General features: G+C 38.3%; 1 long non-coding RNA gene across 1 annotated transcript in view; it reads left to right on the forward strand.

Annotated features, from left to right (window-relative positions):
- The first annotated feature begins 3,530 nt into the window (after positions 1–3,530).
- The window catches only part of LOC138438773 (uncharacterized), a 32,179-nt gene continuing 8,516 nt past the window's right edge, over positions 3,531–27,193 (forward strand). The window contains exons 1-2 of the long non-coding RNA XR_011256464.1: positions 3,531–3,763; positions 6,280–6,407. This is a non-coding gene — a long non-coding RNA (uncharacterized lncRNA). The remainder of the gene's footprint in view (positions 3,764–6,279; positions 6,408–27,193) is intronic.

The following is a 27,193-nucleotide window of genomic DNA, read 5'->3' on the forward strand; positions in this document are numbered from 1 at the left end:
AAGAATCACCAGGGTAATTAAAAAATACCAACAGGTAACACTATAATGAAAGATAGTGATGAAATTGTTCAGGGGTGGCTCTTGGGCAATAATAGGTTATCAAAACTCCTATCTGATTCCAATGTGTGGTTAGACTTGGCCAAGTCCATTCTTTACTTTTCCAGAATGACTTGACCTTTAATTTGCTTTGCACATTTCTGCACACAACTTCAGGGGCAGGAGATGATGCATGCCAATATATAATGACTATTCAAATGCAGAAAGAATGATGCATTTGAAAAGACTATTCTGTCCTTGTGTTTCAGTTTGGGAATGTGGCTTGTCAATAATGCCTGTGGGGGCCAATGGGAAGATAAGGAACCATTGGATTCCCTACCATGAATGTCTCACCTTGTCTTGTCTTGGAAAGAACATACTGGATTCCTTCACAGATTCAGTTTTGGAAAGCCCCTCAGTTTCTCCTAGAAGTTGAGGCATGTGGTGGAAGTGTCTGAATACAGAACAAAGAACCATTTCCCCTAATTTCTTCTCAATTCCTGCATATTTTTAAACTCAGTTCCCATTCCCCTAAACTCCTTGCCTTGAATATGTGACCTGAATAAGTCCTATAGCAATGTTAAATGTTTAAAAAGATACTGCTAGTACACAGCCCTCCAGACTTCTCAGTCCATGGGATTCTCCAGGCAAGAATACTGGAGTAGGTTGCCATTCCCTTCTCCAGGGGATCTTCCCAACCCAGGGATTGAACCTGGGTCTCCCACATTGCAGGCAGATTTTTTATCCTTTGAGCCATAAGGGAAGCCAGTATTAACACAGAAGATTAACGAAAAATGAACAATGATCTATACTAAGGAGGCAAAATAGAGAGATAGTAGCACTCTAGAGCCTTGTGCTGTGCTAAGTCGTGTCCAACTCTTTGCAGTCCCCCGGACTGTTGCCCTATTCCTCTGTCCATGGGATTATCCAAGCAAGAATACTGGAGTGGGTTGCCGTTTCCTTCTCCAGGGGATCTTCTCAACCCCGGGATTGAACTCAGGTCTCCTGCACTGCAGTCAGATTCTTTACCATCTGAGCCAACAGGGAAGCCCCCCTCTAGTGCCTTATGACTAGCTAATCAGTGATGATATCAATTATGGTGTTGGTGAAGATTTAGGCAAAGCAAACTGCAACTAATGTACCAGCCAATTCACTTGTCTTTTCTCTGCCTCCTTTTCAGAGAAGTTGCTATAGCTCATAGTATCTGTCGACTGAGCAGTGGGTCTGGAGAAACCCCCACCTCTGGCCATTGCTGACTGGACAAGAACAGACATTTGCTTTAAAGCTACTCAGTTTATTGGTTGGCTAGTGACCAACTGGCTTCTCTTCCAATCACTCATACTAATGGTGTCAGAGATATGAGGGTTTTGGACACTGAAACCTTAAGGTTATACATTCTGTGGGCTAACGACCAATTTCACCAATGGGCAGGTTGGTCATTAAACAGAAAAATGTGGTTCCAAATTAAATGTACAATGAATTGGGTATTTGGATTAAAGAGTGACAGAAAATCACCCAGTGTAACGCTCCCTTGACATGACCAGGGGCAAGAGGGGAAGTTCACCCAGCTCACTGCCCCCATAACCCCATCGGCCTGAGTGATCCGGGGCACCAGGACCCCACGCCTGTGGAGCCTTTCTGGCACCCGCACCCCCTGGCCAACGACCTCAAGCTCATTACTCAAACCGCGAGGTTTCACAGTCTCCAGGCCACTACATGGCACACAAGCAGCCCTCGTGCCTCTGCGCCTGAGCACCCTCGGGCCACCTGGGCCCGAGGCCCCCACCTTGAGTCTCTACGTCCCCCGGCTTGGTGCGGGTTCTGCTTAGCAGGCAAGCGCCAGGCCACCCCCAAGTGGATATCTGGTTAGCGGTCGAACGCTGCCAGCGTTCACTTGCCACCTCCTCGCAGCCTCTGTCTTATCATCTCTTCTCTCCAGACAGCCTCAACGGAGCTGAAACAGCCACTCCTGTTCCCAGCCACCAGGCCAGCCCCCAGCCCGTCGCCGGCACCAGAAACTCTGCTGTCTCCTCCCACGTCCCCTTCCACTCAGAGGGACTAGTGCATTCCAGACCCCGGGCAGCCACGGGTACTGCGGTCTGTGCACCATCAGGTTCAGTACCCCATCCACCTTCATCGCCCACGAGAAATATTACTGGTTCTCTCGCGCCATGGAGCACGTGAAACGAGCCAGGCGCCACAGGGTGGAGTGGTGTGCCATATACACAGCCCACTTGTCTCTCCAGCTGCAGGGCTGGCTTGATCATAGGCATACGGAGAAGGGGCAGACCCTTGACTGCTGGGATTCTTGCTTCTGGAACGTCATCAAGCACAGGCCTCGGTGGAAGGGTCCTCCTGGATCCTTGGCTTGTAATAAAGATGTTCCGTTCGATGAACCAGCCTTAATGAACAGAAACTTTTAGAGCCGCTCCTGGGGCTTGGATGACTTTTTGGTTGCTGGGAATCCGTCTGTGTTTCCTTCGAATTAATTCGAGAAATTCCCGTATTCATTTTCACCTCAGCTACTTTTGGTTCATTAAAGTAACACTGCCCTTAATCATGGAGAAGGCAGTGGCAACCCACTCCAGTATTCTTGCCTAGAGAATCCTGTGGACAGAGGAGCCTGGTGGGCTGCTGTCCATAGGGTCGCACAGAGTCGGACACAACTGAACCGACTTAGCATGCATGCATGCATTGGAGAAGAAAATGGCAACCCACTCCAGTGTTCTTGCCTGGAGAATCACAGGGACAGAGGAGCCTGGTAGGCTGCCGTCTATGGGGTTGAACATGACTGAAGCGACTTAGCAGCCACAGCCCTTAATTAGGAAAATAATGAGTTCAAGAAGGTAAATACCTGTACTTTGATTTTCTTTTGGCACAAAAAGATTAGGTTTGGATTGACAAATGTTCAAGGAAGGTTTTTCACCAGAAGATCAGCGTGGAATGGACCATAGGCTTATGGATGGAGGAAAAAGCAGGAGAACTTGAAAAATGAGAAAGGCATTTTGAAAGTTACTGGTTACTTCATATCGGTAAGATCTTTCTTATATAAAACATCATAATATTTTTTGCATGTCTAGAAATATTTTTTGATACTTTTAAAAGGCTACGTGGGGACACTGCTAAGAAATGTGTAAAAAGAAAAGAAAAGAAAAATGCTATCGTTGGAAAGAATGGTGATGATGGTGATGATAACAATTATTAATTATATGCCAGGCTCTGAGCCAAAACCACAAGGAACTTCATATAGAAGATAATGTTGAATTCTAACAGCAGTTTTATTAAATAAAAATTTTATGAATATCATGCCTATTTTATGGGTAAGTAAAGCTGAAGTCACAAAGAGTCCAACGTGCCTGAGCGACTAAACACAGCACACCACAAAACTAAGCTTAGATTAAATCCTGCGTTTAAAGTCATGTCGCTGGAATGTGGTTATGCAAATTCTGAAGGAATTGAGTCTAAGAGGCTGTGATCTTAACCACTCTGCTTTTATACTTGGAGGGTAACTTTCCTTAGTGTCTTGAGTTGGAACATTATCCAGGGTAGTGGCAAAGCAAACCATCTAGAAAGGGAGAGGCTGGAAGTGTGGCTGTCTGACCACACAGAAAGCTGTAACATTTTGTTACAAATGGTGTTCTTGGCATGCATAGAGACTTTGTAAGATTTAATTTGAAAAAAAAAGATTATCTTCACACGTCTCAGGAACTTGATCAGGAAAAGAAAGGTAAGTCAGAGGACCACTTAAGTGATTAGAACAAAATAAAGATATGGGCTTGGGTTATGGTTGTCCAGGTTTGTGGAAGTTGGGAGAAAAAGAGTTATTGACAATTTTAAATTTCGAGACTAGTGGACTAAAATATTATGGTGCCCTGGGGAGCAATAGGAAAATTTGAAAGTGTCCATTCTTCTCTATGAGGGAAGGAAAAATAATTTTACTGGTTGTTCAGTCAAATTGCAAGCAAAGATGTGAGACAGACCTTTCTTTTGTTCCGGTAAACTGTTTTCCTCTTCTGTTCTAGACAAGCCTCCTGAGTGTGGAGCTCAGTATCTCACTTCAGTATTTTATCTGGTCTTACTGTGTTCTTTGGCTTGTTCTCTGGGACTGTGATTTTTCCTCCCTTATCTATATTTCGATAGCTGGATAGTATACTATTGTATGCCCTGATATCCTGTTCTGTCTCCCACAAGGATCCAAGGTTATGGAGATCTGTAGCTGAATACAGTGGTTGGAGTTTCTAACCAGCAGTAGCTCTTTGGTGCTGACTTTCTATATTGCTGGATCCTCTCTTACTGACTGATATGCCTAGTTCTCATGATGTTGTATTTTTCTTACCATCCACTATATTAACTTGGTAACTGTTCCTAGATAAGCCTGAATATCATAGGTATCTATCTAGTTTCCAGAAAGCAACTGTTTCTAGTGGGGCTAATTCTACTTGGGTCACAGTCCAAATATTTCTGTTCTCCCATTGGTGCAGGATTCCTTGATTTTATTTAACAGATCAGATATAATGTGTTGCTATAAATCTATAGGTTAGTAGCCAGTGTACCAGTGTCTCCTTCCTCTTTTTAAACTTGTAGTCACAGAAAAAGGAAACCACCAATAACCTTAAATTCTTTTCTTTTTTATCTTATACAGTGAAAGTCATTCTTATGTTTGACTTGACCAGTTCTGTCTCCCAAATGTAACCGCTACAGAATTTGCCAAGTGAATCTTTTCTGATTTCCGCACATTGATACATATCTGCATATGCACTCTGATACATTTATTATATTCATTAATTAGTTTCTTTGTTTATAAAACTAGAATCATGGTATGTATATAGGTTTGGGCATTTTTATCCACTTAATTATTATATGTAAGCTTACAAGTCAATATCTCATTTCATTTAATCATTTTGTAGTACTCCTTGAATGAAGGTACCGTATTTTTGTTGTTTTTGTTGTTATTTTACTGATGTTGAAACTGCATGTAATGTTTGCAACCAGTGTTGTTCTGTGTGAGAGTGTGAATTGTGTGTGTGTGCTACTTAGGCTAGTATAACTGAAGATTAGATTCTTAAAGGCTAAATTGGGGCAAAGAGTAGGCAAATTTTAAAATTACATACACATTCCCAGAGTACGCTTTAAAATTCCTATCTTTTTGCACCAAATATTTGAGTGCCCTTTTACCACAGACTTGCCAACATTGAATGCTATCAATGGTTTGATTTAGTTAGTTGTGTAAAAAAATATAATATTATTTTAATTAAAGTAATGAAGATGAGGATCTCTTTATGTTCTTCATATGCTATATTTTTAAGGCACAGCCAGTTTTTAGCATATTTGTGAGAGACATGTATAAACAAATTTACTATGTTATTTCCTTGCAAAGTATTGTTTTACAACTTCATATTGATTATGAATATAATAGTGATTACAGTAGCAATTTAGGGCTAGATTTACAGGCAACAATAAGATTTCAGCGAATGTGTTTTTAAAAGATGAAGACTGAGGCCTTGAAAGAGAAATAGAAGATGAGAAATGATCATTTCTGGATCTGGAGAGAGATGCTCAAGGAGCAAATCCCAGATTACTATGGGAGTCAAGATAAAGATATCAGACTAGGGAAACTTTCCTGCATTCATTTTCTCACCTTTCTTTCAGCTCAGTCTCTTTTAATTCCTCTAGGGAAAGGAAATCAGTGGCAGAATTGAGTATATGCCTATACCCGCGTATCGGTAGACATCTCTATCATTCTTCAGTAATTTTTTTCCCTATGACTAAATCAACTGGAAACTTCCTTCACCACTCCAGATGATCTTGGGTTATGAAAAAGACATCTCTTAAGAGAATTTCAGGGGAGAAAAGTTCTTGCTGTCAGAGAATTATAACCAGCACAAATGTCCATTGTCTCCTAGGCATGTAATTAGTGTGCAGTCAGTTTGAACACTATATACATTAAAATCAATCAGTGTGTGTGGATTGGTGCATGATTTATCCGGTATTTCTTGTGTATTTATGATATGCTAAAGAGTACAATGGTGAGTCAAACCAGCAAGTTTCTTTCATGAAACTCAAATATTTAATACTATATAAAGAAGATAGTGGTATGGTATAAATCATGGTCTTTGGAGTCTCAGATATGTAGTCTTGTCCCAGTATTGTCGCTTAATAGCTATATGACCTTGGACAGTTTATTTGACCTCTCTAAGTGGTCTTAATTATTTTGTCAGAGATTATTTCCTCCTGTCATTCCAGAAGGTATAATAGGAAGAACACTGAATTAGAAGCAGAGTCTTGGCTTGTTGGCGTCCACTCCTGCCTCCTTTCTACTACTCACTCTGGGCCTCGGCTTCCTTATCCGTGAGAGAAGAAGATTGGATTAGGTAAGCTACTTCTTAAGTATCTCAAGGAAGCTTTCTTAAGCATCTCCATATTTTAGGATGCAAGGAACCTGTCTTCACAGTTAATTTCACATTCGTGAGGTACAATTAGCTTTCCTAGAGTTTCTCCATTCCTTTGGTTTTCAAGTCCTCTTGCAAGACTGTAGTTTTGAAGCAAGGAACAAAGTATGTTGAAAGTTTTAAAGTTTCAAAATAATTTATTTATGAGAAAAGACCTTTGCCATTGGATTTCAAACAACGATAGGAGTGGTTTTAAGAAACGCAGTCTACACTATAACTTATTTCCCAAGGGCTCCAAAAGACAGACCTCTCCTTCTAAAACTTACATTTTTGGGAAAGGTGGAGCTGAACTCTCATCTGTAGAAAACATCTGTCAGAATACATGACTCATTGCCAGAAGCCCTCTTCTGGAATCTTTTCTTAATAACAACAATGTATAACAAAAAGACGCTTTGTATTTCAGTAATGCCTTTATTTAGACCTCCTTTCCAATCCATTTATAAACATGTCTAAGAAACAGGCTATGTCTAGACTACCAAACAAAAAAGGCACCAAAATCGAACAGGAAGAGTGTTGGAGCATTGCTGAACTGCTGTGTTCAGGAGTTTGAATATTCACAGTAATTTATTCCATTTATAACTTTCATATAGACGCTAAGAAAATACAAATTTTATGGCAGCAGATTTCATTTAAATCCTTCTCTATAAATTTGGATGCATGTAAAACATCTTTGTTAATTATGATTGGGGCTGGTAGTCTAAAGAAATGTAGGCTATGCCATGCTTACACACACATAAAAGCTAAACGCAGAAGTAAGAGTATCTTAAAGTTTTTTACCCATTTTTAAATTGTAATATTTTCTAATTATTGAATTGAGGGCCATCTTCATGTATTCGAGACACAAGTTCTTTCTCACATACATGTCTTAGAAATATTTCATCCTAGTCCTTTGATTGTCTTTTTGTTTTTGAAAAGCAAAAACAAAAGTTTAGCATTTGGGAAAGTTTAGTATTTCCACATAAATTTGGGAAACAAATTTTAGATTCCTAAAATACAGTCTCCTGAGATTTTGATTGGGATTGAATTGAATCTAAAGATAAATTTGTGGGAATTCCTTGGTGGTCCATTGGTTAGGACCTGGAGTTTTCACTGCAGTGGCCCAGGTTCAATCTTTGGTTGGGGAACTATGATCCTACAAGGTGCACAGTGCCATCAGAAAATAGGAGATAACATTTGTAGAGACTTAATGTCTTAGTAATATTGAGTCATCCAAGTTACAGATTCAAGATGTTTCTCCATTTACTCTAGTCTTCATTTTATCTCAGTTAAGTTTTGTAATTTTCAGTATAGGTCTTACATCTCTTCTGTCAATTTTATACATAAATGTTTCATATATTTGATGTTATTGAAAATGACATTATTTTCATAATTTAATTTCCAGTTACTCACTGCTAACATAATAGAACTATGATTAATTTTGTAAATTGATCTTGTACCCTTGCAGTCTTGTAAATTCATTCACTAGTTCTGATAGCTTTTATGTTGATTTTATAGGGTTTTATGTGTAGATGATTGAGATGATTGCCTTTTATTTATTTTTTCTATCTGAATGCATCAGCTAGAATCTCAAGTACAATGTTGGTAATAATGAAAATTATAACCACCTTGCTTTGTTCCTAACTTTAAAGGAAAATATTTTGTCTTTCACCATTAAGTATAAGCTGGTAGTTTTTCGTAGATGTCATTTATCAGATTGCAAAGATTTTTATGGGCTTCCCTGGTGGCTCAGAGGTTAAAGCGTCTGCCCCCAATGCGGGAGACCCAGGTTCGATCCCTGGGTCGGGAAGATCCCCTGGAGAAAGAAATGGTAACCCACTCCAGTATTCTTGCCTGGAAATCCCATGGACGGAGAAGCCTGGTAGGCTACAGTCCATGGGGTCACAAAGAGTCGGACACAACTGAGCGACTTCTCTTCACATTTGAAATAAATGTAAATTTGAAATTTACATTTGAAATTCATCAGACTCCACAGAGCACACACATTTGAGGGTAGTGTTTAGAGGCAAAGGATATGGTACAGAATGAAACAGAAAATGCAGGCAGGCAGCATTATCTGAGCGGAATTCCACAAGGGAGTTCTGGTTCATATGCATGTACCACATGTGCGCCATGCTGTCTCCAGCTTGAATTGGCTGATGTGTGCAAGGATTGTTGGCTCCAGGGAGTTCCCTGAGAAGCTTTCATTGGCCATTTAATCTGTCAAGCAAGCTTGTCAAAGTGGATATGCTAGTGGCAATCATCAGGAAAGAAACTGACTGAGATCATCAGAAGAGTTTCAGACCTTAAACAGCACATCATAGTCTGCTTCCTTTATCTGGTTCTAAAGTCACAAAGCAAGCACCCAGGCAGTCTGGTGAGATAAAGAGCTTTTCCAGTCCAATGATAAACCAACTCATTGTCTTCTTATCCTTGGAAGTTCACTTCTGTCCTTAGTTCCCTGAGAGTTTTTATCAGGAATTGATAGTGTATTTTGTCAAACACTTTTCTCAGCAGCTGTTCAGATGATCACATCGTTTTGCCTTTTAAAGATATTAACAGGGAGAATCACATTGGTTAATTTTCAAGTGAAATTACATAGGCACTCCTGGGATAAACCATATTGCTCATGATGTATTTTTTTTTTCATATTGTTGGATTGAGTTGCTAAATTTTTTAGAAATGTTTACATCTATGATAATAAAGGATATTCATCTCTAGCTTTCTTGTTATAATATTTTTACTTGGTTTTGGGTCAGGATCATTATCATATAGAATTGGGAAATGTTCCTTTTTCAATTTTCTTGAAAATCTTCTGCAGAATTGATATTATATTCTCCTTAAATGTTTGGTAGAATTTTCCAGTGAAGCTGTTTGATCTGGAATTTTTGTTACAGGAAGATTTTTAACTAGTAGTTTGATTCCACTTAGGGCTATTCAGATGACCTGTTTCTTTTTGAATGAGCTTTATTAGTTTAAGTCTTTAAAGGAAGTTTTTCAGTTCTTGCAAAACCTCATATTTATTGTTTTAGAATTTATTATATTCCCTTATTGTTTCAGTACGTTTAAAATTTGTAGTGACATCACCTCTCTTGTTTAAAATTTGGTAATTTGTACCTTCTCACTTATCAATCTAGTTAGAAGTCTTATCAGTTTTATTGGTCTTCTCAAAGAAGCAGTTTTTACTTTTATTTATTTTGTACTTTTCTATTTCCATTTATTTCTGTTTTTCACAATTACTGTTTCATTTCTTCTGTTTTCACTGTGGTTAACTTTGTTAGATTTGATAATTTCTAAATATAGAAGAAATGCTCGGTTGTGTCTCACTCTTTGTGACCCCCTCCAACTGCAGCCCCCAGGCTCCTCTGTCCATGAGATTTCTCAGACAAGAATACTGGAGTTGGTTGCCATTTCTTCCTCTTCCAGCGGATCTTCCCAATCCAGGAATTGAACCCACATCTCTTGCATCTCCTGCAATTGTGGCATTTTTACCACTAAGCCACCTGGGAAACCCGTAGAAGAACAGACTACTGATTTGATAATTTTCTTTTATAACATAGGTATGTAGTGCTGTGATTTTGTCTTTTAGTGCAGTTTCAGCTGTATCTCAGACTTTTTGATGGGTTGTGTTTTCATTTTTCTTCAGTTCAGAAAACTTTCTTTTTTCATATATTCTTTGACTTATGGATCATTTAAAATTTGGTCTTATAGTTTCCAAATATTTTGGGGCTTTCCTAGTATTTTACTATTACTAATTCAATTTTGGTATGAGAGCATACATCATATAATTTGAGACCTTCTAAATTGAGACTTCTTTTATGGCCCTGAATAAAGCCTTTTTTGGGAAATATTCTGTGTGCACTTGAAATAAATGTGTGATCTGTTGTTGTTAAATGGAGAATTTCATTAACATCAATTAGTTCATGTTGACTGGTCATTTTGTTCATAGTTTCAATATCCTTAAGGATATTCTTGAGGATGCTGAAGCTGAAACTCAACATTCAAAAAACTAAGATCATGACAACCTGTCCCATCACTTCATGGGAAATAGATGAGGAAACAGTGGAAACAGTGACAGACTGTTCTGGGGCCTCCAAAATAACTTCAGATGGTGACTGCAGCCATGAAATTAAAAGACGCTTACTCCTTGGAAGAAATGCTATGACCAACCTAGACAGCATATTAAAAAGCAGAGAGATTACTTTGCTAACAAAGGTCCGCATAGTCAAAGCTATCGTTTTTCCAGTAGTCACGTATGGATGTGAGAGTTGGACTATAAAGAAAGCTGAGTGCCAAAAAATTGATGCTTTTGAACTGTGGTGTTGGGAAAGACTCTTAAGAGTCCCTTGCGCAAAGAGATCCAACCAGTCCACCCTAAAGGAGATCAGTCCTGGGTGTTCACTGGAAAGACTGATGTTGAAGCTGAAACTCCAATTCTTTGGCCACCTCATGCGAAGAACTGACTCATTGATTGAAAAAGACCCGGATGCTGGGAAAGATTAAAGGTGGGAAAGATTAAAGATTAAAAAGGGATGACAGAGGATGAGATGGTTAGATGACATCACTGACTTGATGGACGTGATTTTGAGCAAGCTCTGGGAGTTGGTGATGGACAGGGAAGCCTAGTGAGAGAAACTACATTAGTGATTTCCTAGAATCAGGAATGGTGCACAGTGGTTGGTTGGAATTATGAAAAGGCCAGTGGGAAAACACTTGGAGTTGATGGATCGGTTTAACAATTTGATGGTGATGATGGATCCATAGATAGATAAATATTAAACACTAAATATTGTGAGCCAACTATATTAAAGTAGTGCGAAAAATCAACACAAGGCATTTCATACTAAATTCAAAGTAGAAAGTGGAGGAAATCTGAATTTTAAGGGTTCCAAGAATTGATCATCATTGAGACTGGGACAGTTACTGGTGGTATTTTAGAAAGTGTGACTTAAACTTTGTCTTGAAGCTAATGGTTCTGTTCATGAAGGGAGTTTATGGTTAAAATGGACCCTGATTTTCAATAGTGCTAAACATGAGCAATTTCCTGTAACTTTACACAGAAGGAATGTCTCCATATGGTACAAGCAGAAAACAATTGTATTCTATTTCCCCTTTGCCTATTCAAACTTTTCTGTGGGGCTCGTTATTTCCTGTCTTCGGTTACATGTAGGGCAGCCCTCATGTCTTGTCTAGTCTTATTTCAGTAATTAAAATGTCTAGACTCATGTAACTGGCAAGCCCATTTCACTTAGAATCAATGATCTCCTCTCTCCACTTCCCCTTGTACCTGTTCAGGTGTGGGGTCTTTAGTAAAAAAAAGAAATAAGCCTTCAGTTTGTGCATTTTTCCAAGTCATTGCTTCTTTTTCTCCAACCCCTCCCCCCTACATGCTGCCAGCTTGCCAACTCACATTTCTGCCCTCTCCAATGATGCTGGGAGAAAAGAGTTAGGGGAAGGAAATACCTAGTACTGTCATGATCTTGTTTTAAAAACATTTAACTCTTTACCTTATGGAGTGTTCTACTGCACTTGTGGTTACTCAGGTAGGATATCTTTTTGTTTGTCCCTTGCCCTCAGCTCAGGATTCTTCTCTCAGCCTTCTGAAGATATACTCATTCGGTTGGGTAGTATCAAACCTGCAGATGGTCCTTTTTAAATCCATTGCTGGCCACCAGCTCTTTCTTGTTTGGCACAACTCTAGGTACAGGACACAGCCCATTTTATTGCAGGGATGTGTGTGATAGCTACCTCACTTCCTTCCACCTCTATCTCTCCATTCTCCTATATATCTCAAGCACTTGAGTGCTCTTCCTTCACTCCAGAGCACATATATCAAGGTCTCCAAATGGTTAGATTAATCCCCCTCTTAGTGAATTCAGTTAAGAATAGAATACCATCCTTACTTTTCTGACACTTTGAGTGGAAGGCAGGAAAAAAAAATGCCATAGCAGTTTAAAAACTATATCCAAGGAAAAATGGTTATTTTCTCTTAGCTTCTTCTTTTTTTAAAAAAATTTTTACTTTTTTATTTTTTGGCTAAGGTAAGTGGCATGCAGAATCTTAGGTCTCTGAGCAGGGATCAAACCCATGACCCCTGCAGTGGAGTGGGACCACCAGCGAAGTCCCCTTCTTAGATTCTTAATCCTTGAAATGTTTGTGAGTATCTAACTAGGGCTTGTAAAACAGTTTTCATTTTTGTTTTCTTTGCCAGTCTGATATAGGCAGTATTTCACCTCAGCGTGGAATACGGAAGCACTTGCTCATTATTGTTTTCTTCTTGGAATTTGAAATCTCAGCCAGAACTGAAACAGAAAGGTTTCCATTTTGACATTTTGTTAGAAGACTATATACTGCCAAGGGTAGATTGTAATTGAATTCTACTGTCAGAGTCTGTGGTTCTTAGAATATATGATTGCAAGAGGCATCATTTATAAGCATCTTGAAAGAGGTGTGACTAGAGTTAAGTTATTTAGTTTTTTGTTGGTTTGCATTTATTTTGAACTGTGTCAAGATGGTATTAGGATTTGGATTGAATAACAAAGCAAAGTTATGTATAACTTTAAAAATGACAAAGTATCAAAAAAAACAATCTTCTAATATAGTTATTTCTCATGGAAGCTATCAGAATAAATATTATTTTGAAAAATAGATATTTCTTATAATATCATAGATTTATTTAGATTGACATTAAAGTCCTAATTTACTTCTTGCAACTCATAAATATGATTAATTCTTTTGGGTATGGGATAGTATGACTAAATGCCCAAATAGTTTTTATTATATCATGAATTTATCAGTCAAAGCTTCAGGTTGAAAAATTCATAAAAAGTTAAAATAATAAAGTCTTGTGCACCCCAGTGTTCTTAACAGCACTATTTGCAATAGCCAAGATATGGAAACAACCTTGAACAGACATTTGGCTTAATAAGATGTAATATATGTGCGTATAATGGAATATTACACAGCCATATAAAGAAATGAAATATTGCCATTTGCAGCAACATAGACATAGAGAATACTAACTGAAGTAAGTCATAAAACAAATATTAAATGCTTATCACTTACATATCAAATCTAAAAATAATATAAATAAACTGATATACAAAACAGAAACAAACATGTAGAAAGCAAATTTATGGCTACCAAAGAGAAAGAGACGAGGCTAGGGATAAATTAGTAGTACATGCTTAACAGATATAAACTGCTACACATAAAAGAGATAAGCAGTGAGCATTTGCCGTGTAGCACAGGGAGCTATATTCATAATTTTTTAATAACTGATAATGGAAAATAATCTGAAAATATGTATGTGTGTGTGTGTATATATATATATATGTATAACTGAATCACTGCTGCTGCTGCTGCTAAGTTGCTTCAGTCGTGTCCGACTATGCGACCCCATAGACAGCAGCCCACCAGGCTCCGCCGTCCCTAGGATTCTCCAGGCAAGAACACTGGAGTGAATTGCCATTTCCTTCTCCAATGCAGGAAAGTGAAAAGTGAAAGTGAAGTCGCTCAGTCATGTCTGACTCTTCACGACCCCATGGATTGCAGCCTACCAAGCTCCTCCGTCCATGGGATTTTCCAGGCAAGAGTGCTGGAGTGAACGGAATCACTGCTGTACACCTAAAACTAACACAATTGTGTAAATCAACTATACTTCATTTTTAAAAGCTTGTTGAATCTAAAAAGGAAAAAAAAACAGATAAAATCTTTAAAACTATTTCATAAAATGGGGATATTAATGTGTAAATTTGTTAGGAGGTGTGTCAGAGACAAAAATCCAGACAAGAAAGGTAAATGATTTTATCTAGGCCTAATAGAGAGAGCATCTCAGATCTGAATATTGAAGTTACTGAACAGAGTGGTTTTCCTCTAAATGTGTTTAGCTGGGAATACACAGTTTATAGGCTTCCCAACAGTTGCATAACACAAGAGAGAAAATACTTTTGGGCGAAGGTATGGGAACACAAATACCTGAGAATGATTTATTCTAGAACAGGATGTACTTGGGAAGACCTACTTAATGTTCTTATAGAAGACAGAGGAAAAGATTGCCTGAATCCTTTCGTAAAAGACTGTTTTGAACTTGTTACTGGGTATGAATCACATCCCTGTATGTGGGTGCAAAGTCAATGTGTGTGTCAGGCAGTATGGCCTTTTATAGGCAGGATGGCTGATGAGCCAAGAGAAACAATTTCTTTATCTGTATTGTTCGAAAATCATCTGGTAGATTTGCTACCAGATTCTGAAGTCCAGTGAAATATTATAACTGAGTTTTAAAAAAGCAACTTATGTCTACTATAACACAGTTATGTAATACATATTCTAGCAGATCAGTGATGTTAATCATATCTAATTTAGTCATATGTATTTATGGTAAATATAATGAAACATTTATTCCATAGTCACCACTAAATAAGGTCAGTTTTAAAACTCTTGAGAAAATAATATATAATGTTCTCTGATTGAATACATATTACACAAAGCATGAACAGATCCCACCAAAGTATTTCCCTGTGACACTCCGAGGTGCATGTGATTTTTATAAATACTTTCTTGCATTATATTGAGTTCAAAATCAGTGACATATGTTTAACATTACCTGTTGAAGAAATTCCAAGTTTACTTTCAATAGTTAAAGTAAGCAGATGCTTAGAAACATAGAAAATTCTTATAAACTGTCACTACCTAACTGTCACCTGTCAGTGTTAACATTTTAAAACTAACAGGAATTCACTCACTGGCTGGAGCGATCCCATGAAAACCGTGCCCAGAAAAAGTCTGAGGAAATGAACATAAAAATATCATGCAGGTGAAAGAAGATAAAAGGAGATAGTCTACTAAAATTTAGAGAGATCTCAACTGACCCTTTTTCTGCTTTGTTTGCTGCTTGTGGAGGATGGCTAGGAGCCACCCTGGGTTCTGAGGAGGGAGAGGGGGTTTCTGCCTGGGATGGTAATCTAGTCTCTTTTTCTGAACTGGCCAATATATGTGGCACAGCAGATGTGTATGTTGCCAGTATGCCGAGAGTTGTCAGGATATAAGAGCCATCAATGTGTCTAGATTCTGGAGTATTGTATCAGTCAGCTTTGGCTGCCAGTTTATACGGAATGGTGCAAATATTCCAGCAGGTGGTTGGTAAGGTGGATTGGCTATCACTTCCCTGGTAGCTCAGCTAGTAAAGAATCTGCCTTTAATGCAGGTGATCCTAGTTTGATTCCTGGGTCAGGAAGATCCTCTGGAGAAGGGATAGGCTACTCATGCCAGAATTTTTGAGCTTCCCTAGTGGCTCAGCTGGTAAAGAATCTGCCTGTAATGTGGAAGACCTGGGTTCTGTCCCTGGGTTGGGAAGATCCTCTGGAGAAGGGAATGACTACTCACTCCAGTATTCTTGCTTGGAGAATTCCATGGACAGAGGAGCCTGGCAGGCTACAGTCCATGGAGTCACAAAGAGTCAGACATAACTGAGCAACTTTCACTTTTCAGTTTTGTTGGGGTTGGAGTGATTCTGCCCTTGTAGCTGGGATAAACAGCAGTTTTGGAATTCAACCTTTTCGTGCTCCAACAATTTTCTTCTGGCTAGATATATCAGAACCATCTGTCACACTCCCGTCTAGGCAAGAAGTAAGAGAATGGATCAGTGGAAGATAACTGAAGTCTTACATAATCCAGACAGTGGGAATCTCTTCCTCCCCAAACTCTCTTCCCATCTTAAACCTGGAGGAATGTGGATGTTATATCCCTAATGGTTGCCCTCTGCCAACCTGTGGAGTCTGAATGAATCAAAATGTTAGCTTTACCAGTTACTGGCTGAGCAACTCTTAACCCTTGTGTGCCTTAGTTAACTCATGTAAAGCAAGCAAAGCAATCAAACTTGACAATAAAGATTCTGGAATTGGAATTCCCAGCTCTACTTTCTGGCTTAATCATCATTAGCAAATTATGTAACCCTTCTGTGCCTCAGTTTTTTCATCTGGAAAATGGGGATCATAGTAGTAACTACCTCATGGAGTTGATATGAAAGTTAAATGAGTATAAGTACTTAGAAGCTGGCACATAATAGACACTGTATAAGTGTTATTATTACTGTTCCATCATCATCATGGTGTTTTTCAAATAATGGAAGGTTGGAGAGTTTTTGACATGATGATTAGATGTCAGTACATTTGTTGGCCAGTGTGATCATGTAAATCTTACATACAGGTGAAACCTCAGAAAACATAAGTAGATAGAGAAATAGTTAAGTAATGTAACATATATTATAGATAATAGTATTTAAGTGGCATTTCAGTATTTTCAATGGGCTGTTATGTTTTTCTAACTTTTCTATGTTCAAAAAATGTATAAATAAATGTATCATTTAAAAAAGTACAAACTTGAAAAAAGCTCGTAACTGATAAAGAGTAATAAAGCCATGCAAAGAAGAAAAGGGAAAAATTATTTATTTTGTGGTTGTTAGACAATTGGCTGCTGCTGCTGCTACTGCTGCTAAGTCGCTTCAGTCGTGTCCGACTCTGTGCGACCCCATAGATGGCAGCCCACCAGGCTCCAACGTCCCTGGGATTCTCCAGGCAAGAATAGCTTCTATCAAAGTAAATTTCTAATGGAGGAAATTTTAAATGTTGAGATGTCAAGTAAAAAAAAGAAAATATAGAGGGAGAATTAAGAAATCCTGAATAAAGATGAATTTTATAAAGTTAAAACTTATCACAGTAACATTTGAGATTTGAACAGGACTAATGGCATGGTGAAGTGAGAATTTTGGTAAAAGTTCTCCACAAAAACAACAAATATCAGCAAAACCAAGTCCTTCAGAACTCTCGAGATTAACCAAAGGCTTCCAACAATCTGAAGAGGAATTATTCAAGAAAAGCTACCAAACTTCAGTAAAAACACTGGATTCTTTGATGTTTAAGTTGGCCTGTTCCCATGTCCCTGTCCACAGAAATGCAATTTAAAACCGCAATAAGATGTCACTTCGTATCGCCTAGAATGCCTGTAATAAATGAGACCGACAGGAACAAATGTTGATAGGAATGTGAAGAAACATGCTGGTGGGAATGAAATTTGTACAGCCACTTTGGACAGTGGTTTGTCAGTTTTTCAAAAAGTTAAAGTATCTTCACAAGAGAATTGAGCATATTTGTCCCCACAGGGACATTATTGTTCAGTTGCCCAGTCATGTCCAATCCTTTGTGACCTCATGGACTGCAGCACACCAGGCCTCCCTGTCCCTCACCATCTCCCGAAGTTTGCCCAAGTTCATGTCCATTGCATTGGTGATGCCATCCAGCCATCTCATCCTCTGATGCCCTCTTCTCCCTCTGCCCTCAATCTTTCCCAGCATCAGGGACTTTTTTTTTTTTTCAGTGAGTCAGCTATTTGCATCAGATGACTAAAATACTGGAGACTCAGCTTCAGCATCAGTATCAGTCCTTCCAATGAGTATTCTGGGTTGATATCCCTTAAGATTGACTGGTTTGATCTCCTTGCTGTCCAGGGACTCTCAGGAGTCGTTTCCAGCACCACAGTTTGAAGGCATCAATTCTTTGGTTCTCTGCCTTCTTTAAGGTCCTGCTCTCAAACACACTGTAGGTTTATGATAGCTTTCCTGCCAAGAAACAATCATCTTCTGATTTCATGGCTACAGTCACCATCCACAGCGATTTTAGAGCCTAAAAAGAGGAAATTTGTCTCTACTACCTTTTCCCCTTCTGTTTGCCATGAACTAACAGAGCCAGATGCCATTATCTTAGTTTTTTTTTTCTTTTAATATTTAGTTTTAAGCCAGCTCTTTCACTCTCCTCCTTCACATTCATCAAGAGTTTCTCTTTGCTTTCTGCCATTAGAGTGGTATCATCCGCATATCTGAGGTTGTTGATGTTTCCCCCGCCTGTCTTGATTCTAGCTTGTAACTCATCCAGCCCACCATTTCTCATGATATGCTCAGCATATAGGTTAACCAAACAGTATGATAGCAAACAGCCCTGTCCTAGTCCTTTTTCAATTTTGAACCAATTAGTTGTTCTATACAGAGTTCTGACTGTTGCTTCTTGACCCTCATACAGGTTTCTCAGGAGACAGGTAAGTTGGTCTGGTATTCCCATCTCTTTAAGAGCTTCCCACTGTTTGTTATGATACACACAGTCCAAGACTTTAGCATAGTCAGTGAAACAGAGGTAGGTGTTTTTTTCTGGAATTCCCTTGCCTTCTCTATGATCCAGTGAATGTTGGCAATTTGATCTCTGGTTCCGCTTTCTTTTCGGAACCCAGCTTGGATATCTGGAAGTTCTTGGTTTGCATAGCATACAAGATTTTAAGCATGGTCTTACTGGCATGGGGGATGAGTTCAGTTGTCTGATGGTTAGCACATTCTTTAAGACTGCCCTTCTTGGGATTTGGGATGAGGATTGGCCTTTTCTAGTCTACAGCCACTGCTGCGTCTTTCAGCCTTGCTGACATATTGAATGCAACACTTGAGGGCATCATCCTTTAGGGTTTTGAATAGCTCTGCTGGAAATCCATTGCATCCACTAGCTTTATTAACAGCAGTGCTTCGAAAGGCACGCTTGACTTCACACTCCAGAATGTCTGGCTCTGGGTGACTGACCACACCATCGTAGTAATCCGATTCATTAAGATCTATCTTTGAGGAGGGAATGGCAAACCATCCCAGTATACTTGCTGTGAGAACCTCACGAACTGTATAAACGGACATAGGAACATGCTCATTGTTAAATTACTCATCATGTCCCCAAACTGGAAACCTGGTGTCACTCTTGAGGAAGAAGTTGCATTGGCAACAGGAGGGAGGCTGGCTTAGTGCTTCTTCCTGACTTGGGCGTATGATTCAGAGCTATGGAATCTGTGATGCTAGAGCCTGAATCTCTCTCAGGGGCCTTTACTTTTCAAAGGTATAGTTTTACTCCCTGTGATCTATGGTTTGGCCAGCTTCTCCTTGTTTGAACAGAAGGAGCTGAGAGTGGTTGAAGGGATGAGGTAAAACAGCAGCTGTGTATTGAGTGGTTGCCCACCACCCAGTGCTTTGCATTCCCTCAGTTGTTCTTCACGACAGCTGTGCCTAGGACCCCCTTTGCTCCCATCTCCCTCCTGCCATAACTTCTGCTCATTTAGATTTGAGCAGAAGGAGGCTCAAATGCCTCCTTCCCTAGGGAATCATCTCTACTTACCCTCTACCACCACATTCAGTTACTCTTTACTGAAATAACTTTATTATTTATTTCTTCTATGGTATTTGCCTCATTTATTCCTTCAGAATAAATTCACATGAATTATCTCATGTATTTATTTTCTTAGTTATTATCTATCTGTCAAATGTGACATATCCATACAATGAAATACTATTCAGCAGGAAAAAGAATTGACATTTGCTATAACATGAAGGAAATCAGCCCTGGGATTTCTTTGGAAGGAATGATGCTAAAACTGAAACTCCAGTACTTTGGTCACCTCATGAGAAGAGTTGACTCATTGGAAAAGACTCTGATGCTGGGAGGGATTGGGGGCAGGAGGAGAAGGGGACGACCGAGGATGAGATGGCTGGATGGCATCACTGACTCGATGGACGTGAGTCTGAGTGAACTCCGGGACAGGGTGATGGACAGGGAGGCCTGGCAGGCTGTGATTCATGGGGTCACAAAGAGTCGGACATGACTGAGTGACTGAACTGAACTGAACTGAACTGATAACATGAAGAACTTTAAAGTAGTATGCTAAATGACAGAAGCCAAGCACGAGAGAGGATATATTGTCTACTTCTATTTGTATGAAATATCCAGAAAATACCAATTTTTAAAGAAATAAATTAATGGTTACCTAAAGCTGAGAATAGGAATTAGCCATAAGTAGATAAGAACAATCTTATTGGAGGAATAAAAATATTCTCAAAATGATCCATGGTGATGATTCTACCAGTGGGTAATATTAATAATTTTAAAATTTATACTTCAAATGGATGAATTGTATGATACGTAAAATATAGCTCAGTAAAATTTTTGCAAGAATATTTTAGGCCAGCTTTTCCTCTCAGCAATCAGGGAGTACTTTGCTGGGTATATACTCTGGGGCCAATGGCCTGGAAGTCTGATTGGACAAAGAGCCAGAGTTTCAATTGCTAATAATTTGCTGTGCCTGGTACTGAAAGCAGGGATAGAGAGGAGAGTGTATGAAACAGTTTCTTGGAAAACCTTTGGATGAAAAATCTTTATAAAGAAAAAAAGAGAATAAAAAATTCTTTAAAAAAGAAATTATATTTTAATTTTATTTTGGATTTTTGTTTTATATTGGGACACAGTTGATTAACAATGTTGTGTTAGTTGCAGGTATATAGCAAAATGATTCAGTTATCCATATACATGTATCCTTTTTCAAATTCTTTTCCCATTTAGGTTATTACAAAATATTGAGCAGAGTTCTTTGTGTTATCAGTAGGTCCTTGTTGATTATCTATTTTAAATATAGCAGTGTGTACATGTCAGTCCCAAACTCCCAATCTATCCCTTCCCCCATAGAAAGGGGGTTTTGAACGTGAATTTAAATTGCCGGGCGAGAGAGAGTCTACTATGTGAAAGAAGATTTGAGGCCAAATTTAAGAATCAGAACTCAGACACACTTTTTTAAAAACAAAGAGATAGCTAAGTGGCCTTGGGCAGCTGTGTGTAAAATCGAGCTCATAGTCCCTCTCTTCCTAGATTTTGTCTAAGGAAATAAACACGGATAGGTAACCAAGCAAAAAAACAAAGTAGAACTTCATTGTTATAAATAAGCATCTTTTATCATTGAAGCTGAATTTGAGGAAAATCCAAGTTACAATTGCAACATTTGTTTATTGAATACTGCTGATTCCCATACCAAGAGTATCGGGAGGGCCGAAGTTCCATAGTCCTTCTCCTAGAGAAGCTACTGAGGTCCTATTATGTGGCCCCATTGTATCTGTTCAGGCATTTGTTCAATAAAGATTTATTAAGCATTTATTGTGTGCTGGGCACTATGCTAGTTGCTGGGGATACAATGGTGAACAAAACAGATACAGGTCCTTGCCCTCGTGGAGCTCACATTCTAGTTGAGGAAGACAGGCAAAAAATAAGTAGACACATAGAATAAGGTAGCTGCATATATTTCACCTTTCTCCCTTAACAGATGGTAGGATAATGGCTCATAACCATTTAAAAATAACAATTATCAAGCCAGTATAATGCTTCAGGTAATCTTCTAAGCTCTTGGGATATAGCAGTAAACAAAACAGACCTCAAATGTTGCCTTCGTTGAGCTTGAATTCTGAAAGGGGAAGAAAAGCAATAGCAGAGAAGTAAATATGTCGGGTATGTCATATACTAATGCTATTGGAAGACGTAAACGTAGAAGGGCCTGTGTACTGCTGTGGGAAATGAGCTGCAGTCATAGTTAGGGTGGTCAGGGATACTTCAGAGAGAAAGTGGGGGCCACTTTAGGTGTTGCTGACCAGGGTTCTTGGCCTCCTTAATTAGTAAAAATTGATAAGAGGCCAGACAAGAAATTCGGGCAAGGCTTTACTGGGACTCTTGCTTCAGCAGGAGGGAATGAAAACAAGATTCCCTTGTTCACTCCCTGGTGGTGGGTGTGGGGGTGGGGTGAGCTAGTTCCTTATATGAGTGTAGGGGTGAGTGGAGAAGGAAACGGCAGCCCACTCCAGTATTCTTGCCTAGAGACTCCTGTGGACGAGGAGCCTGATGGGCTGCCATCTATGGGGTCACACAGAGTCGGACACGACTGAAGCGACTTAGCATGCGTGCATCCATGTAGGGGTGAGTCCAGGGGTTGGGCTAGAGGGGGAGCTTAGTTGATCTTCCCACCTTCTTGGTGATTCTGTGTGCTTGGTGCAGTACCCTGCTTTTGCTGCTAACACCTTGCTTCTGCTGGGTTTTGGGTCTTTTTGTATCTTGTTTTTTGTAATTAATCCCAACCGCACATGCATGCAGTTATTTGTAGTTCGCCATTACTTTCTTTGGGTTTTGCTGATGTAGGAGACCTTTGTCCAAGTGCAGGCACTTCAGCAAATGGTCCCAGGTCCCAGCCTGTCTCATAGGAAGGGACACAACCTTAGATGAGGCATATCTCTATATCTGAGGCAGTCACCACGGTGGCTAACAGCTAAACACTACTCACCAACAGCAGTCTCCCCTGCGTTGACTAGTCCTTTCCTGAAGAGAGATCCAGGCCCATCTTATAGTCCAGCATTTTCAAACTATGGAATTACAGAATGAATCATTCATCAACTGTTATATATATAGGTGTATGTATAGGTGTCAAAGTCCCAATATGGTCAAACCAGATGGGGAGGTGACACTGTTTTTGTTTGAAATCTGTAGATGTATACGTCTATCTACTAAAGGATCTTAAGTCATTAGGGCTATATTACCTAACATAGGTTTAAAAAAGTGAAACAAATATCATAATAAACATAAGTAGAATACTTTAGTGCTAACTTTTTAGGTACAAAATATGTGTGTAAGAATTCAGAAAGTATAATAGTAATATGGTGGAAGAAATCAAGGAGTAGATAGGTTTTTACTTGGGCATTTGCCATCTTTTTAATTCTTAGACTTGGTCAAAAATAATACTGTTGTTTTGTCTTCTTTTTTTTTTCTCAAGTCCTTTATGATTTAAGCAAAAAGATGATAAAGTCATATGTAGAAAGTTCTGTTTATTTCAAGCCTTCAACAAATTCTAGTTCTTTTACATTTAATCACAACCTGATACAAGGTAATTTAATCTAAATTAATAGTTATTTCATAAAGACTTCATGAGTGTATGTTTTCACAAAGAGTGATAGCTATATTTATTGAGTAATTTCTGTGTGTCAAGCATTATGTGGAACATTTTAACTATCTTAATTAATCCTATAACATCCCTACCAAAAATATTCCAGTCTTAATTATCTTCGTTAATATATGAGGAATCTGAGAGTTAGAGCCTCTAAATAATCAATCTAAGATTATCAGGTACTAAGCACATTGAAGATCCAGCCCCATCCTCGGGGATAAGCTCTCAAAAGCTCTCAAAAGTCATGAGAGCTTTATTGCAAATAATCCTGTCTAATGGCAACAGGAGAAACATTCCTGATATGAAATTGAGTATCAGAGATAGTAGTTATATATCAGTGATATGAGTAACACTCCTCAGTCTAGTCTCAAGCCCCAACTTTAGCTCTTCACCTCAACTCTTGAATGGAACAGTCAATCACCATGTGACCATTCATTTTTTAAAACAAATTTAATTGAATAATTGCTTTATAGAATTTTTTGGTTTTATGTCATACATCAACAAAAATAAGCCATAGGTGCACCCATGTCCCCTCCTTTCTGGACCTCCATCCCATTTTTGTGATGAGAAGTTAAAAAGCCAGATGCTAAAAACCTGAGTAATGACATGAGAGGTGATAGTTATTTGGTAAAAACTAACAAAGATAATTCAGTTGCATAAAATTTCATAGAAGAAGTATATGATCTTTAAGATTTGCTATGGAATAGGGGTGATTCTCTGAAGATGCGTAGAAAAATCAGTCCAGCATTGGAGGAACGGAATGCAAAGTTTAACACAAGCCAGTTGCTGAAAATTGTCTTTGCAGAGAAATTCTGTAGTATGCAATTGCTTTAGCTGAAGCACATGGAGTTAATCATGCCATAATCGAGATTTTTTTTTCACCTCTCCTTGAAATAATTAGCCACAAGACTATAAGTGCATTTTTCATGTCAAATGGACAGTGGCTTCAAATAAATTGGAAAGCGGACGTGCAAGAGAGTGAGAAAAGAAGACTGACTTGATGCACGAAAGACAAAATATCAACATCTCTTGTAGAACCACTGAACACGTGTCAGCAAGCGTGAGGTCACTGTTCACTGGAAATAATAAAACTAACATAGGTAGTTTATTAAGTAAGAGAAGCAATAAAGTAGAGCTTATCTTGCCTATCAACCAGTAACTTGCAGAATATTGAGGACAGCACAGGGATTTAGTTAACTCTGAATTCAAAGAATATGAGTGAAGGTATGATAAAACTTCTAGAAAACCTAATGCTAAATGTGATGTCTGCAGAAGAAGAGCAAAAACCTAATTGCTTCCGTATCAGATCAAAGTTGATGAGATATGTTCTGCTCAGCACAACAGTTGAGATAATGATGGCAAAGGAAGGTATGTTACAAGAACATTTATGTTCTAGAAAGCATAGGAGATCTTTCATTCAAGACAATTAACCAATAATACTAGGTTAGGTAGTTCTATTTTAGTTCAGAATATCAGTTGTATGACTTCTGCCTGTGGTCATCTGTATCTGAATTTTCAGTAAGGAGTAGTCATTGTATTTTTTGAATCTCAGTTTAGTTTCTGTCAGATTCCAGTTGCATGAATGAAAATAAGGCACACTTCTGGTTTGGTCATGCTAAGACTATTTACTGCCAAAACCTGTACGGTGTATCACCAACCACAAATAATAATAATAATAATAGCAATTATAATAATTGCAGTGTTCTTATAAGACAACTTTATATATCAACTCCTGTAACTGTCATAATAGACTTGGAAATAGATCCTATTATATTCATTTTACTAATAAGCAAGCAGAGATGCCAGGGGGTTGGATGGCTTTACTGCCTCACACAGCTAGTAAGTAGCAGATATCGAAACCCTGTTGTCTCTTCTTTAGAGTCTGTCTCTTAACCACGATATATTGTACTATAAACTGTGATAGCTATGCTGAAACCACTTGGCTATCATACATGCCATACTCTCCTTCTTGAATCTAACTAAAGGTTTCTCATTTACTACTGCTGCCCATGGAGAATCTCTTTTTGCTTCTTCTCTAGGGTCTAGCCCAAGTAATACTTAGGAGAATGCCATAACTTACATGTAGCCTCTGGTGGAACCAAGTTGCTTTTCTTCTATATTGTAGAACAAGGTCCTGCGAGGCCTAAATATAAGGTGAATGGAAATTTACCCAATTCAAAAGAACAGCATCCAGTATATCATAAATAAGAATGCTCAGAGGGGCTGTATCTAAGCTCTGCTTATGTAAACTTGGACTAATGATTGAAAAATGTTTTTAAAAAACAAAAAGAAATGTTCTGAGCAGTTTTAAAATGAGTAATTGATGTTTGTGGTATCCAGGGACAAATTAGTCATTCAGAAATTTAAGAAAGGAAGAAAAACCCCATGGGTGTTTCTCCAAATCATATTTTTCTTCTTCTTTTCTTTCCTGTTGTCTCTGTTTATTGTAATGATCTGTCTGATTTTTGGATAGTTCCATTCTCTCTTGATGTAGCTAAGATCACTTAAGAGGCATGTGCATGGTATTGCATTTCCTGGGTGTAGAAGCAGTCCTGAGCTTAGTGACAATATAAGAAGTTGGAAAGCAGAGAAGGTAGTCCTGCTAACCTAGGACTTCTCTCTCCTTATAGTCTAATAATACTCTGGATACATGCTCCTACATCTTAATTTTGTTTTTACAAGCTTCGCCATCCCATTATCCATGACAGCAATATGTCATTCCTTGATTGTCTCTCTTTCTAACCTAAAACCTATTAGACTTCTATCTTAGACTTAAATTATTATAACCAAAAGATTTAAATTTCTGACTATTCCAAATATTGACCTGCCCTAGAGAAATTGTCTTTTTAAACTCATCTGGGCTCATTCTCACTTTGACCTCTATCCAGAATCTCCTAATGCTACTGCCTTTTCAGCCACTATTTGTGTCCCGTTGTCATGGAGACTATTTTTCTGACCCATAACTTCATTGACATCCCCCACCCTTTGCCCTATCCTTAGGCCATAAGCCCAACCTAGAACAGCTATTATTTCTGATGGTCTCTGTCTTTATGCTCCTTTACATATTAGAAACAAAAATTCTATTTTCAGTCAACCATGATATATTATTTGATGCCTGATTCACTAATTTCCTTTTTGAGGGTCTTTTTGTGATTAAACCTGTGGTGTTTAGTACATTACTTGGTGTATAGTGGATACTCAAAAATATGTGTTGAAAAGGGGAAGAAAAGAGGTGGGAAGAACGTGAAGTCAAAAGTTCTTGTGTTCCAACTTCAGCTTAACCTCTTCTTAGTTGTGTGAATGTGAATGAATAAATTAAGCTATGTGTAACATATATTCCTCTCTATAATGGAGGACTAATAATACATTTCATGTAAATTAGGAAGAGGTAATTGTTTTTGCCTTTAAAAACAGAGTAGAATATTGTTTAAGTATTGGAATAAATAAACTGAATTAAAAGATGTACATATCATATGTAATTGCATATAATTTATATCATATATAATTGTATGTGTATATGATATATGTAATTACTGGGATAGCAGCTAATATGGAAATTTAATATGTTTCAGATCAATGTATTTAGTACATTTGTTTTCTTAAATACCAGAAAACTGATAGATGATAACTTGCCCAAAGTAATGTATATATTAGTAACATTATTTTTAACCAGTTAATAGTATTTTAAATGAAGTGACAGGAAAGCCAGTATTTACTATTTTTATTTTTTTAATTCTTAATTTTAAACTAATCAATGCAATTTATATCTGTCACACATTAATTTCTCTTTCTGTGCAATAAGTTATACTACTTTTCTAAGTATAGAAGAAGGAATATAAAAAAGTTTGAGAAAAGTTTCAGTTACTTTGAACAACTAATTCTTGATTACAATAACAATGCATGATAGA

This window comes from Ovis canadensis, chromosome 4 (genome assembly GCF_042477335.2).
Source record: "Ovis canadensis isolate MfBH-ARS-UI-01 breed Bighorn chromosome 4, ARS-UI_OviCan_v2, whole genome shotgun sequence".
Lineage (NCBI taxonomy): Eukaryota > Metazoa > Chordata > Mammalia > Artiodactyla > Bovidae > Ovis > Ovis canadensis.